This window comes from Cottoperca gobio, chromosome 17 (assembly GCF_900634415.1).
Source record: "Cottoperca gobio chromosome 17, fCotGob3.1, whole genome shotgun sequence".
In the NCBI taxonomy this organism is placed as follows: domain Eukaryota; kingdom Metazoa; phylum Chordata; class Actinopteri; order Perciformes; family Bovichtidae; genus Cottoperca; species Cottoperca gobio.
Genome location: NC_041371.1, coordinates 4,214,508 through 4,230,697, shown reverse-complemented (window position 1 = coordinate 4,230,697; position 16,190 = coordinate 4,214,508). Strand labels below are relative to the sequence as shown.

The window sequence follows — 16,190 nt, the reverse complement described above, 5'->3', positions numbered from 1 at the left end:
TGTGTCCCGCTTTGTTACGTAGGTATTAAAAACGATGGCTTCACTGTGGTTCTAGAAGAGTTTTCTCAAGTTAGTTTCCAACAGGAAGTCAGCGTCCTAATCTAAAACAAATGGACTATTTCTCAAGGCCATTACGGCAAGTGGACAGAAGGAGCAGAGGATGGAAGCTGGTGAACATTAGTGTGTGAGGGGGGGGGGGGAAATACACGACGAATTTGAAGAAAATCCACGTCTGGAAAGAAAAAATGAAGTATTTGATTAGCACCTTAATATCTTTGTGTTTGGTTTCCACAGAGTTATGAGTGGTAGCAGTACTGAAGGAGTTGTAGTAAAATATTTACATTATCACATGTTCACTTCAACAAAAAGCTTTGAACACACTGAGTGATAGTTCAGCATGAGAGACAACACAACTAAAAACATCTCTGAATAAACTCTGATCACATGAGGACTTCACTTCATTTGCAGAATGAGGTCGTGGGTTAAACTTCTCTTTGTGGTTTATCTGCTGCATCCTTGTGAAGAAGAAGGTGAGAACTTTATTTTATTTATATTTACTGTACTGTAGCACTTTATTGTAATATATTGTTTACAGTTCTGACAGTTAAAACCTCACTTCTTACCTCTGGCTCACGAAACGTTCTGGTTAATGCAAAAGGAAATGAGTCTGAAATACATCCGGACACAGATTAAAGTTATATTCTAAACACTTTTGTGTTATTAATGTCACACATTTAGAGGATTGTGACTCCTTGGTGGTCGTAAGCGGACTTTGAGTCCTTTTCTAGTTCTCATATTTAAATTTCCTAAAACTTCGGCTTTAAATTTCAATGCATCTTTTAACCTTTACAGAAAATAACATCTGTGGAGCTTTTATTAAACCTGGACGTGGTTTGAGACACATTATAGCCAAATGTTGAAAAGGTGTAAATGCATCTTCAAGACGCACGTGTAAACTTTACTCCTCCATAACGTAAGAAGTCTGTGGAAAGACTCTCACTGTCTGATGTTCTGTCTCCACTGTCCACGCTGGGTAACAATAGTGAGGTGAAGAGAGGGAGAGAACAAGGTGGAAGAAAGTCCCCAGTGTTTTAGATGTGTTAAAAAGAAACAGAAAGACTTAGAGAAACATCAAAGTGGGTTTAGTTCCACCTGATAAACTGTGAGACAAACTGTCACGAGGCTTTTTAAAGACATTTTCCAACCCTTGATAAACCATGAACTGATGACCCACTGTGTTAGAAATATAGTAAGAGTGGAGGAACATTCATTATTGACCCAACAAACATATAGTGTGTGATTTTTAATGTATGATGTGTCTACTTGTTTTTACAGGGCTCAGTGCTGAGACTGTGTTTGTGCAGAAGGGACACGATGTGCTGCTGGATGTCACAGACGCTGAGGGTGTTGGGGAATTTATTGTGTTGACTTGGAGATTTAATGGAAATGTTAATTTAGTACACTTGTTGCTGGGCAAAAGGAAATTGTTTCTCAGAAGTACACAAAAAGGATTGAGTTTTTTGCAAAGAATTACTCTGTGGTCTTGAAGAATCTCCAAGAGGAAGACAGTGGAGATTATAGTGTTCAAGTGATAAAGGATTACAAGCAGATGTAAGTCACTGAACACAAAGTCATAGTTAAAGGTAGGTTTGGTAACATTTCAGACACTGAGAGTTTCTGCTGTCATTTTCCTGAAGCTCTTCCCACCTGCTTCTTCCCTCCTCAGATCCAGTGTCTCCAGTCGTGCTGACAGGGCACTCTGTCTCCAGAAGCTCAGACTCCTGTAACTTCACTGTGACCTGCACGACACGGGACTCTCACATCAACAGCACTTTCAGATGTGACGGTCAAACCTGCAGTCAGGAGGGAGGAGAGCGGACAGAGGTCCCAGTCTCTGGTGCTTCTCTCCAGGTCCACCTGTCCAATGACTCAATCATCTGTAACCATAGCAACCAGGTCAGCTGGACCAAGGACAGCAATTTAATTGAACATTTCTGCCCCCAACTTCCTGGTAAGACTGAAAGACAAAACTACTTCCTGATAATACTGCACAGCTTGGAGGTTAAAGTTACAGCATATAAGCATTTAGATAAGTTCTGATCTCTTCCACAGTACGATAAACATATTGGCTTTGTTACAAATATTGTTTGAATACATTTATATTTCATTGTGTTCTGTTGTGCATAAGCTTTTAATTAAAACATTTAAAGGAAGAGTGTTTGTTGCAGAAATGACCTTATTAAAGCAATTTAACAACAATTGCAGGTCAAATCTTGCTTACTACAGGAAGTAAAACAACGTGTGTGTGTGTGTGTGTGTGTGTGTGTGTGTGTGTGTGTGTGTGTGTGTGTGTGTGTGTGTGTGTGTGTGTGTGTGTGTGTGTGGATATTAAACCTAGTTAAATACATTTATTTTTATTGATGTATATTTTAGTGAAACCTGTTAAAACACAATAATTATAACCCTTATCTATCGACTAGCATGAAGTGTTAGTACTTTGTCGGTGGCATTTTAAAATGAATGAATTAGCTTTTTTGACCGTGCGTTGGTCATTTTAAATTGAGTGAAATTAAAGGGTTTCTTACTACAGATCAGGTCTGTTACCGAGACGTTTGTGGACTTAAAAAACAAAAAGTCTGGTCAGACGTGATGCAGTAACACACGCTCAACTATGTTGCAGGACTTAAACCAAGCATTGAAATGTGGCTTTTGTTTTTCTTTACAGGTCCTCAACCTAACCCTTTCATTGTACCTGTGGTTGTTTGCATCGTCATCTCTTTCCATCCTCATCTTATTTGTTGCATTTCTGTATTATGCAAGAAAAAGAAACTGTAAGTCCAAGTCTGCATTTTAACATATCTGTTTACTGTACAGTGTTCTAGCCAAGTTCATCTGCCCCTTGTGTTATTTAGTAATGAACAATATCTGAGACCCTTCATGCAGTGTACAGCTGATCATTATTTACCATAGCACCTATACATGTGTAGCTTATTTATCTGGTTATTGCATCTTTCAAATTATTCTATTACCAGAGTTGATTGTAGACGAATGAGACAATCTCAGAGTCGGTGCAGTCTTAGTTCATTCATTCAGTTCAGATCCCAGCAGCGAGGTATCCATTGCTATTTGCCAAAGCACCTTTTGTGATGCAACCTCTCGGAGTCAGCAACATCCCTAATGATCAGATCCAACACATAAAGGCTTTAAAGAGTTCTGCTGTTTGAAGATAAGTTAAGACACGCACACAATCTGGACTCAATGCAGCTGCAGCTCAAGTAAAGTTAATGTGACGCAGTTAATTAGCAGAACATGGAGAACTCTCAAAATGTAAATTAAAGCAAATTAACATGTTTTTTTACATTTGTTTTATGACTGACCTGCAGACAGAAGCGAGAGTCTCGAAAATACAGTATGAAATTCCTCAGGTAAGCGTCAAGTTTAAAAAAAAACATTTGACACACCTAGGAACAGAATTTCAGATTGTCTCACACTATGCACACCAATCACTGTCCATCCTCCGGACCAGCTGGTGCATTTACTTTATATTATCCAGACATTCAACACCAACTTCTGCCTCAATCTGCTGTTCCAGGTCCGGCTGCTTGCCACGATCCATCTGTCCAAACCTGCTGCTGAGGCCTGCGCTGTGTGTCTTTATGCTGCGTATGTGTCGTTTGCTTGTGTGTTTTTATTTGCATTGTTAGAAAAAGAAGTTAAATTTTACAATACTGCCAAACTGCCATTTACACCAGACCAAAGGACTCTGAGCTCATTACATCTACTATCTGATCACAGCTGTGTTTTCTTCTGTCTTTGCTTCCGTTTATTGGCTCACACCAGTTAACATATTAAGCAACGTGACTTCCTACTGAGCAAAATGTTTTTGCAAACCTTTTGATAGCAGTGTGAAACGTAAACCACAAATCTTCACTTCTAAATACAACGTACTCTCTGTGTTGTCTGTGCAAATGCTTTCTGTATGTGCTGGCTTTCCTCTGTTCTTAATGAAAACGCCTTAAAACATGCTTTTTAGATTTTAAAATACTAATTTATTGTGAAGTTATGACAGCGTTATCACTTTTGTAGTCAATGATCCAGAAGTTAGTAGTTTTTGAGGGATATATAACGGCTGCTGTTAATTGAATTGATATGACTTCACATGTCAATATAATAAAATAACACCATTACAAATAAAGTTATGTTAGGAAAATGTTACATTTGATTTATTTTCCAGGTGAGAAATGAAGCCCAACTGGTGGACCAGAGTCCAACGGATAATGCTTCAGGTATTTCTCCATCCTCCACCTACTGCTTGGTCGGGCCTTCACACTGGAAACGTGGAACCTACTGAGACTAGTAGCACAGCTCAGCCAGAGAGTGTGTATGCTCAGGTAGCAAAGCCTGCAAGGGAATAATCAGGAATTGTATTGGACATACTGCACTTGCAACAAATACAACACAACGCAGCAACCACAGAACTGCTTTCCTTCAATCAGAAGGGATTCAACAGCTAAGCTAACAGCTGAACTTTCACCTAGCATTTAGCTTTTAGCATTTAGCATACAGTAACTTTACACGGCACAAGCATATACCTGCTTTAATGTTGTAAATGATTTGTACATGTGTTGATGTGGTTGTTATTCACTGAACTCTATTGTGTGATTGTTATATTGAGCTAATGAGTGACGCTATGTGTTAGCATTGTATCTCTCTCTATACATGTTCTTTGTCTGCTCCTGTTTGTGCACTCGCCCGCAGAGCACACAGAGACGGACTCAGAGCCAAGCAAGATGTAAGAGTGTGTGTGTGTGTGTGTGTGTGTGTGTGCATACAGAGGTTTTCATTTTTATTTATCTATTTGTATATGTATTGTAACATACTTTACTTGAATGAGGATATACAGATCTGTAGATAGAAGAAGTTTATTTTATTTAGCAAAGGTTTACAATATTCATCTGAAAATACAATTAAGAGTCAAATAGTGAATAATAAAGTTGAAAAGGTAAAAGGTTTGCTTCTGCTCTGAACATCTGTAGCCTATTAACGGCGAAAAGTAAGAAGATTATGATGGAACAAACTTCTTCATGCTCCAAAGAGAGATTTTTAGTCAAGTATTCCTTTGAGTTAAAGTCATGAATGTGCCGTGCTTTTAAAAAATAATTAAATATTCATATTTTGTATTACATTCAGTGTCAAGTGTGTTTCCTATAATAAAAGCGCTGATGGATTCTTTGCTAAAAAAAACCCCACACAATATACCAGAGTGGAAAGACGTCAGTGACACGTGATCTAAACGCTTCAACTATTTCACACAATCACAAACATATAAGATGAGTATATAACTTTAATAAGCATCCAATAATGTTGCATGGAGCAGAAACTGCTTTTTCTAACAAGCTTAAAAAAAAAACACATATAACATACACATATGTAATAAAACATTGTAAATAGGACCACATTCAGTGTTACATATTGTGTATTAATCAAGGTTATTTCTTGTATATTGTTGGACTTGATCATACCAAAATAGAAAGTTATTTTTTGTAACATTTTTTAAATAAAATGCTACAACTCTGTAAGATACAACATCATGTTATTTACAGTCGTAATCAAGAATAATCAGCTTTAGTTTTAACGCTTCGCTGCAGTTTTTCTTGTAAAGAAACAATGTTTACATAAAGTTTTATTCACCAAAATGCATCTTTGAAGCCTTAAAAAACATGTTGAATCAATTTTTTGTCAATATTTTCGCAAATACTTAAACTCCTACATCCAAGTTTGCTGGCTCGCAGCCTTATAACTCTTCATTTCTTGGTGTGTTACCGCCACCAACTGTCCATCAGTGGAATAGCATGAGCTGCAGGATTGTGCATTTCCTGCGGGTCTAACACACCACAGGGGACCTTTAACTTCCCTACGTTGTTCTAGGTAAGAGTGTGACATCTGTGTAAGACTGGCTGTACAGGACTATTTGTTTATTCCTGCTTCTTGAGCTTCGTCATGACATGAACAGTGATGACGGCAGACACCATGATGAGGAGACCGACAGAGAACAAGACCGTCTTCACCAGGCACACAGAGACACCAGCAGAGGGACTCTCCAAGTCTGCAACACAACAAAACAAACCTGAAGCAACAGATGCAGACTGTGACGCTTCAGCACAACAGGAGTGGGAGCAGCAGATCAGTTACTCCTCTTACTGTATTTGGATTTTAATTCAGAGTTTTACAGACTGTCTATAAGCATCTGACAATGTTAAACAGCACGGGGATAGTCTCCTCTAACACGTATGTTTACAGTAATAGAGACAAATAGCACATTCTATGCCAAACACAGCGAAATATTTAACTGATTTATTGAATGTTTATCGTACTGTGGAAGAGATCAGAACTTATCTAAATGCTTATATGCTGTAACTTTAACCTCCAAGCTGTGCAGTATTATCAGGAAGTAGTTTTGTCTTTCAGTCTTACCAGGAAGTTGGGGGCAGAAATGTTCTATTAAATGGCTGTCTTCGGTCCAGCTGACCTGGTTGCTATGGTTACAGATGATTGAGTCATCGGACAGGTGGACCTGGAGAGAAGCACCAGAGACTGGGACCTCTGTCCGCTCTCCTCCCTCCTGACTGCAGGTTTGACCGTCACATCTGAAAGTGCTGTTGATGTGAGAGTCCCGTGTCGTGCAGGTCACAGTGAAGTTACAGGAGTCTGAGCTTCTGGAGACAGAGTGCCCTGTCAGCACGACTGGAGACACTGGATCTGAGGAGGGAAGAAGCAGGTGGGAAGAGCTTCAGGAAAATGACAGCAGAAACTCTCAGTGTCTGAAATGTTACCAAACCTACCTTTAACTATGACTTTGTGTTCAGTGACTACTTCTTCTGTTGTAAGTCTTTATCACTCGAGCAACATAATCTCCACTGTCTTCCTCTTGGAGATTCTTCAAGACCAGAGAGTAATTCTTTGCAAAAAACTCAATCCTTTTTGTGTACTTCTGAGAAACAATTTCCTTTTGCCCAGCAACAAGTGTTACTAAATTAACATTTCCATTAAATCTCCAAGACAACACAATAAATTCCCCAGACACCCTCAGCGTCTGTGACATCCAGCAGCACATCGTGTCCCTTCTGCACAAACACAGTCTCAGCACTGAGCCCTGTAAAAACAAGTAGACACATCATACATTAAAAATCACACACTATATGTTTGTTGGGTCAATAATGAATGTTCCTCCACTCTTACTATATTTCTAACACAGTGGGTCATCAGTTCATGGTTTATCAAGGGTTGGAAAATGTCTTTAAAAAGCCTCGTGACAGTTTGTCTCACAGTTTATCAGGTGGAACTAAACCCACTTTGATGTTTCTCTAAGTCTTTCTGTTTCTTTTTAACACATCTAAAACACTGGGGACTTTCTTCCACCTTGTTCTCTCCCTCTCTTCACCTCACTATTGTTACCCAGCGTGGACAGTGGAGACAGAACATCAGACAGTGAGAGTCTTTCCACAGACTTCTTACGTTATGGAGGAGTAAAGTTTACACGTGCGTCTTGAAGATGCATTTACACCTTTTCAACATTTGGCTATAATGTGTCTCAAACCACGTCCAGGTTTAATAAAAGCTCCACAGATGTTATTTTCTGTAAAGGTTAAAAGATGCATTGAAATTTAAAGCCGAAGTTTTAGGAAATTTAAATATGAGAACTAGAAAAGGACTCAAAGTCCGCTTACGACCACCAAGGAGTCCCAATCCTCTAAATGTGTGACATTAATAACACAAAAGTGTTTAGAATATAACTTTAATCTGTGTCCGGATGTATTTCAGACTCATTTCCTTTTGCATTAACCAGAACGTTTCGTGAGCCAGAGGTAAGAAGTGAGGTTTTAACTGTCAGAACTGTAAACAATATATTACAATAAAGTGCTACAGTACAGTAAATAAATAAATAAAGTTCTCACCTGCTTCACAAGGATGCAGCAGATAAACCACAAAGAGAAGTTTAACCCACGACCTCATTCTGCAAATGAAGTGAAGTCCTCATGTGATCAGAGTTTATTCAGAGATGTTTTTAGTTGTGTTGTCTCTCATGCTGAACTATCACTCAGTGTGTTCAAAGCTTTTTGTTGAAGTGAACATGTGATAATGTAAATATTTTACTACAACTCCTTCAGTACTGCTACCACTCATAACTCTGTGGAAACCAAACACAAAGATATTAAGGTGCTAATCAAATACTTCATTTTTTTTCATTTTTAACTTGAGAAAACTCTTCTAGAACCACAGTGAAGCCATCGTTTTTAATACCTACGTAACAAAGCGGGACACATTTACTGTCATGACATCACTTCACTCTGGCTTCTTAGATATGTGATCACATGGTTATACAAAGATATCTGAAGTAACACTAAAGAAGCCTGCTCACGTCTCATTGCTGCTAATAACATTTTATTAGACAGTGTTCGTATCCTACCTTGTGCCTCAAAGCAGACCAGCAGCCCGAGTATCACACAGATAAACATTACAGCGTCTCTGTCCAGCTGCCTGACTACACAGTGCAATAATGTGTGAGTTCTGTTTCGCTCTAACAAACACACCACAAGGCAAAGGTCTTGTCACAGTTGTGTTTCTGGGCAAAACTACATTCAGTGGTTGCTTCACTTTAACACCTGAACTGCACGTATAATAATAACCACTTCCTTTCATATCTCTGCATGTTTAGAAGACTTAGCACGCGAAAGATATCTGTGGTATCAGTTCTCATTGTGCACCAGCAAAAAGGACTGAAATAGAACCAAACAAAAGTAAAGAAAAATACAAATGAAAGAAAGAAAGTCTTCTTGAAACGGACCAGGACTCTTTCCACATCGTTTATTTATGACATACTGTCTTATATGACATTTCTATGTTTGTTCTGACTTTTTATTGATACTGTGACTTTTCTATGACATTTTACATTTTTACACCATTTATTAAATGTTTTATTAAATGTTTTATTAAATGTTTTTTGCCATCCTATGTTAGGACTTTTTCTGATAACATTTTATGGCATAAACTATTTATTTTTATTTTATACTTTATCTTTTTTCATGACATGTATGGCCTACTATACTATTTAATACTAAAACGTTTTGCTTGACTATGAATTTATATAATCTGACTTTTTATATCACATGTTTTTTTGACACATTATACAATGGCATTTTTTCACGGCATACTATATTATGAAATGCTTTTATGTCATAAAAGTAATTTAGGGATCACTAGGATATCTTTCTCAAACACAATCTGACACGCGTCCTGGAGGAGGCGGGGATTGAACCAGGCAATCTTCTGATTGGTGGACGACCCTCGCTGCCAACTGAGCAACAGCCGCCAAGGGTCACAGTGTAGAGATTCACTTTATGTGCTTTTATGGTATATAATACCGAACAAATCTTCAATTACATGAAATGAAAACAGTTGATACGCAGTGAACCTGGAGTTGTGGGGACGATGGGCCCAGTTGGTAATCTGCACTTGATTAGATCCTTATTCTGCAGCACTCTGGAAGCACTATGTCAAAAGTGTTCTGCCCCTTTACTAATTAAGCGTTACATTATCAGTTTCCTCACCTTGCTGTGAATTATTAACGCAGGTGGATGAAGGTGCAGAGTGCATGCAAAGAGCAATGAGATAAAACAGTCACTTTCATTTCATTGTAATGACCTTGTTAAATGCTCATGTACATTGTTACACCATCATCTGCATAATTCAGACAACCATAACAATTACATTTATTCGTGATTGTCTCGCACCGAAGCAACCGTGTGCATGTTTTTAAAACGCTCCCCAACCTCCTCCCCCTCATAACCCCACCCTAAAGCTTCTCCCTAAACAGATGAGTGTCAGACAGACGCTGCTGCATCGTACAAGCGAAGACACGGGACCGATGTTTGATTAGACATTGAGGAATAATGCATTCAGGCAGCCTCCTTGTGTTGCTGTAGTTGAAGGTCAAACTCAAACTTTGAAATGCCTCAACCCTGCACAAGTCCAATTAACAGTGACCTTTCCACATGCATTCAGAAAGCCTCATAAATCACACTGATCGGCCTTTAATTGAGGGTCCACATATTAAACTGTTCAGATCTCAGACACCAGACGTCTGATGTTGAGGGATGATATAAATGTACATTGTCCTCTAGTTTATCATTTGACATAGTGTAGTTTATAATAATTAACTAGTCGATGTAATTGTGCTTCTTCCTGTCACTGAGAATGTGTTATAACTTATACGTTTTGAATCGATGCACACGTTGAATGAGAAAAAGGTTTGCAAGCTGAACTATAAAGATATTAAACAATGCAAACTGTGACTGACACGAATGAACGAGTTGGATAACGACGTGTACTCCCTGCTTCATAGTGATCTTTCTCTTGTGGACGTTGTCGTACACATTATCAACAATCCATAATGCAAATGTATTCAGAGAATAATCCAAGTGGCATCTCTCCTCTTCTTGAAGATGGATTATCTGAATCATGGTGTAAGGATCCCTGGCAGATCAGTGGGAACTGTTGGCAGATTCCTCGCTGTTAATGCTGCTAAAGCCTCTTCTTTCACAGACACTTCATAGATGCATCTGATGAGGCTGGGCTGCAGGAGTCTAGCCTCGAACACTGGTGCTCTATAAGCAGGCGGCGTTTCTCATCCTTTAAAGCATTCTTTAAACTCATAAAGCATTTGTAAATAACGAAAGACAGCAGATAGATTAATACGGCCAATTGGCAAAAATAAATGCAAACATTGTTGGAAGACATTCCTGCGGTGAAGCTGAGAAAGATTTGTTCTTCAGCTCTATGGGTTCGACGGGTATGGATTGCGGATTGGGAAAGATTATGAGTGACTTGTATGTCATTAAAATGCAGATGATGCATCAAAGCCAAATCTGTCATTGTTTGTTTTGACAGATTTGGTTTCTCACTGTCACAATCAAAAGATTCTCAACAGAAAACGTCTCTCAGATGTTGAGATACACAAAACACAAGAAGATAAAAGCTCGCCATTATCACACTGTTACCAGAACCCTGACGGAAGTACTCCCCACTTAAACTGCATTTTAACAGCTGATTTTGTGTTTGGGGTTCGTCTAATGAAGGCTTTAAATATATGTCATGCGTTGTAGCTCAACGCAAAAATGTAAACAACATCAAACGATATTTTAAAAACAATAAAATCAATCTATTTGCAGAGGCGCGTGAGACATTTGTGATGACGTCCAGGACGGTAAGGGTTGCCCCACACTGGAAATAAAAACACACTTCCTTAGTGCAGATCAAAACTGTTTCGATATGAGCTTTGGGTTGTGCAAAGCCACAGGTCGCCTGCTTCACATGCTCATAGCTACATGAAGCACACGGTGGTGTAGTATCATAAAGAAAGTTATAAAAAAGTGTAGTATAATACTATAGTATGCTATTAAAATACAAAAATATAAATGTCCTAGTAAAGTATGTCACAAAAAAGTCACAGTATAGTATGCCATAAAAATAAATGATAAAAAAGTCGTAGTATATTACATCAGAAAATAAATATCATATAAAAGTCACAGTTAAATATAGAAAAGAATATGTTTATGCGTATGTTTAATTCATTCAAAAAGTTATAGTATAGTACATCATAAAAACAGTAATAGTATAGCATGCTATAAATAAATCTATTAAAAGTGTCAAGATATGTAATATTTCATAGAAGTCGTATGCCTTAGAAAGTAAAGGTATAGCACGCAATATGAAATCATACATATGCTTCATACAAACGTCATGTGTCACAGGACATGTCGTTTAAAAAAGTCATAAGATTACCGTCATAGGCTCCAAGATATTGGTCAAACCCTGATTTGTAATCAAGTCATATCCAAAGTGTCTGTCTGTATTCTTCTGTCCCTGACCCAACAGACCACGTCAGTACAGTAACGCCAAGGACATCTCTTATGAGTCACATTATCCTCTGGTTCAGTAAGAAATAATTGCCTTCACCCTAATTTACTCCCCCTCCCTTCCTTTGCGTTCATCGCTCGATACCGCTCTCCCACCACAAGATGGCGAAAGCATCAAACGAATAGAATAAAACCCCACAACCCACTTGACAACTTCTCTGCCTCGGAGACACAAAGCCAGTGACATCATCTGCGGAGGGACAGAGGGTGTGCGAAGGACAAATGTCTTGAAATGCATTACATCATTCTCCACTAATATGATAATATATCTCAGGCTCTGAGTGCAGTGCCAAGCATGAGAGGGGCCATAATCCATACAACGACTGCTTCAAATGTGAACAAGGGGATAAAATGGAAGTGGTGGTGGTGGAGAAGGAGGGGGGGGGGGGGGGTCCACTGGAGTCGGGAGTGCAGTGCTGAAGGTTATTCCAGACATTATTCTTCAATGAGAGCAGGAGGAGAGAGGAGAGGATAATCACTATTACACACTAAGTAAAGACGAGAAAGGGAAGCTCTAATGCTTCCTGTCTGTCTCCTGTCCTTGTCTTTCTCTCTCATATCTCTTATTCATTCATTCTTGCTTCAGCTTTTTTCCCTCCACCCGCATTTTTCCTGTCACAAGATGTGTAATAAAAAGGGTTGCAGAGACGAGAGAACGACAGAGACGAGTAGGAAAAGGGAGCATTTTTAAAAAAGATGTACAGAGGTGAACGAGTGACAGTGAGGAGAAGAATTGAGAGGGAAGAGGCGAGCAAAGGAGAGGAAGAGGAGGATAATTAAAAAGGAGGACAATGAGAGAAAAGGGTAGATGAGGTACTGCAAAATCTGAGAAGATGAGAGGTAAGAGGATGACAGTAGAAGAGGAAAAAGTTGCAGGACTGACAACATGACGTGAGGCAGGAGAGGAGGACTGAGAAGAGGAAAGAGAAGGAGAGGACTGAGAAGAGGAACGAGAGAGGACGAGAGAGGACGAGGAGAGGAGGACTGAGAAGAGCAAAGAGAAGGAGAGGAGGACTGAGAAGAGGAAAGAGAAGGAGAGGACTGAGAAGAGGAACGAGGAGGAGAGGAGGACTGAGAAGAGCAAAGAGAAGGAGAGGAGGACTGAGAAGAGGAACGAGGAGGAGAGGAGGACTGAGAAGAGGAAAGAGAAGGAGAGGACTGAGAAGAGGAACGAGGAGGAGAGGAGGACTGAGAAGAGCAAAGAGAAGGAGAGGAGGACTGAGAAGAGGAACGAGGAGGAGAGGAGGACTGAGAAGAGGAAAGAGAAGGAGAGGACTGAGAAGAGGAACGAGGAGGAGAGGAGGACTGAGAAGAGGAACGAGGAGGAGAGGACTGAGAAGAGGAAAGAGAAGGAGAGGACTGAGAAGAGAAAGAGAAGGAGAGGAGGACTGAAAAGAGCAAAGAGGAGGAGAGGAGGACTGAAAAGAGCAAAGAAGAGGAGAGGACTGAGAAGAGGAACGAGGAGGAGAGGAGGACCGAGAAGAGGAAAGAGAAGGAGAGGAGGACAGAGAAGAGCAAAGAGGAGGACTGAGAAGAGGAACGAGGAGGAGAGGAGGACTGAGAAGAGGAACGAGAAGGAGAGGAGGACTGAGAAGAGGAACGAGAAGGAGAGGAGGACTGAGAAGAGCAAAGAGGAGGACTGAGAAGAGGAACGTGGAGGAGAGGAGGACTGAGAAGAGGAAAGAGAAGGAGAGGACTGAGAAGAGCAAAGAGAAGGAGAGGAGGACAGAGAAGAGGAACGAGAAGGAGAGGAGGACTGAGAAGAGGAACGAGAAGGAGAGGAGGACTTACAACATGAGCTAAAGAGGAGGAAGTTTAAACGAGGAGAAAGGAGATGAGAGACAATTAGAAGAAAGGAGAGGAGGATAGAAGCAGGGAAGGTAAGAAGGACTAATGCTGAGAGAAAAGAGAAGAGAGGGAAAGGGAGAAGGTTTGAGATGTGAGGAGAGAAGAAGAGAGAGGGGAAATAAAATGACAGGGGAAGAGAGGTGGGAGAAGGTTAAAAGGAACGAGACGGTGAAGCAAAATATAAGGAGAGAAGAAGAGATAGGAAAAGGAAGAACTGAAGAGGAAGACGAGAGGAGAGGCAAAGGAAAGAGCAGACTGAAGACGAGGTGAAACGAGGAGAGGAGAGGAGCGAGTGTGAAAGGATGACATAGAAGAGCAAAAGAGAGGTGGAGGAGACGGAGAGGGAGAAGGTTGGAGATGTGAGAGAAAGACTGAGCAGAGGATGTATGACTCAAGAAAATAAATGAGAGGAGACGAGATGTGATTGGAGGACTGAAGAGAAAGAGGAGAAGAGGGCAGACAGGGCAAGGCAAGAGAAAAGGAGAGACAAGAAGAAGGAGTTAAAGGGCGGAGGAGGAGGAGGAGGAGGAGGAGGAGGCAACATGGGGAAAGGAGAGAGGAAGCAAGGAAAAGGGTAGAGGGATGAGAGAAGCACAGGATGATTTAAGGAGAGAGCAAAGACAAGGTGAAGGAGAGGAGAACAAAGGACGAGTGAAAGGAAACATGTTCAGAGGACATTCGGACAATATTTTATGCAGAAAGGAGACAAGATAAAGACCTGAGTGGAAGCGCAGAAAGACACAACATTACAGGAAGGGTAAAGACATTAGGCAGAAGGGAAGGAGAACGAGGAGAAGTGGGAGAAGAGGAGTGCAGAGCAGAAAGGAGTTTTAAATGAGGAGAGACATTCAGGTACACTGAAACCCTCTGCGTGCACATCTGCTATACATAGACACATTTACCTACTTGCACTGTAGCTGAGAATCATAACAAGTGTTTGTGTGCAGTCATACTTTGACCTAAATAAACAGCGGTATGTGTAAAGTACACACTTCAGTCAAAGTGTAGAGCCTCATCCTGGTGTCCTCATTTCTAAAAATACAAAATAAAACTCTGTAAAACGTAATAAACACATGCAGAATAAAGGAGCCTTCGCTGCTGTTCTTATGAAAAGCTGTGTCTTCTTTTATTTTCTGTAATACTGTGGAAAAATAATTACATACAATTTGAAAGAAAATGAAATAAAACATGAAAATAAAAGAAAATTTGCAATAATATGTTTTTTATACAGTTTCTTTTTCTTGAATAAACTCAAAACCAACATGAACATAATACACATGTGAACAATATATAGGGATACAAATAAAGAGTTGGAGTATGGAGAATATATACTTATACGAACACTCACACGGTCCCTCGCTCACCTCCACGCTCACCTCCACTTCAAACATGTTCAAGTGCAATATGGAGTCCTTCTCACTGTACTGATCGTCGTCTTTATGCTTAGTGATACCACGCTGAACATCAATTAATCCTGTTCACTCCTGCAGCTGTTTCTGAGAGCAGACAGCTCAGCAGCTGAAAGAGGGACGAGCTCGGCTCCTTCCTCGTGTCCTAAGGCCACGCAATGTCTCCTTCACTCTGTCTTACCAGCTGTCCTGCTTCACACTAGGGTTTGACTGACACGGTTTTATTACCCCACCATATCTAACACCCTCGAAAGTTAAAAAAATAATAATACTTGTATCTACCACTAGGGGCAGCAAAGAGGCTAGGACGTACGATGTCCGTGCACACGAGCGTTTTAGCGTTTCAGAAATAATCTCCGTCCAAATTTACGCGCCTGAAATCCCAAGTCACATGACCGTTCACGTACACTGGGCATGCATGCGCCAGTGTAAACAGGAAACAGGATAATGTCGCTTGTTGCAAATCGCTTGAATAATATCTTTCTGCGCATGTAGGCAGTAGTAGCATTATAACAGCAGCTGCTTGCGTAGACAACAAGTTCAGCAACACCAGTTATAAGTTACCTCTGTTGAATTAACCGCTACTAGTCAAGGCTGATGTTGTTTGTTTAGGGTCACGTGATAGGGCCGTGACCAATCAGGGAAGGGCACGTCGTGACTGATATGACCCAATCCGATCAGGAAGCAAACTCATTGATTTAAAAAGTCTCCGTTTCCACGTGTCCAGATTAAGTCTAAAAAAAGCGGGTCGTCAGCGTTTGCAAAGTTTCCATTTGTTTGTTCACTCGCCTGCATTACGCTTCAATCCATTATTCAGTCTGACATCGGTGTTGTTGGCCAATTTTAGTTCAGGAGCAAACTGTCCTGTCCCTCCTCTGTCATCTCTAAATGACGGACAGGAGCTGTGGTCGTGTTAGCAATCAACATTTTTCAAAAAAGAAATTGAAAATGTGCTGAT

The 16,190-nt window shown here is 40.2% G+C and overlaps 1 long non-coding RNA gene across 1 annotated transcript; it reads right to left on the bottom strand.

The window, feature by feature from the left end:
- Positions 1-6,950: 6,950 nt before the first annotated feature.
- On the bottom strand, positions 6,951-8,868 carry LOC115022185 (uncharacterized). Its single transcript, XR_003833843.1, has 3 exons — positions 8,468-8,868; positions 7,956-8,188; positions 6,951-7,153 (listed from the first exon to the last, which is right to left on the bottom strand). It is a non-coding gene; the product is annotated as an uncharacterized LOC115022185 (long non-coding RNA).
- Positions 8,869-16,190: the final 7,322 nt, after the last annotated feature.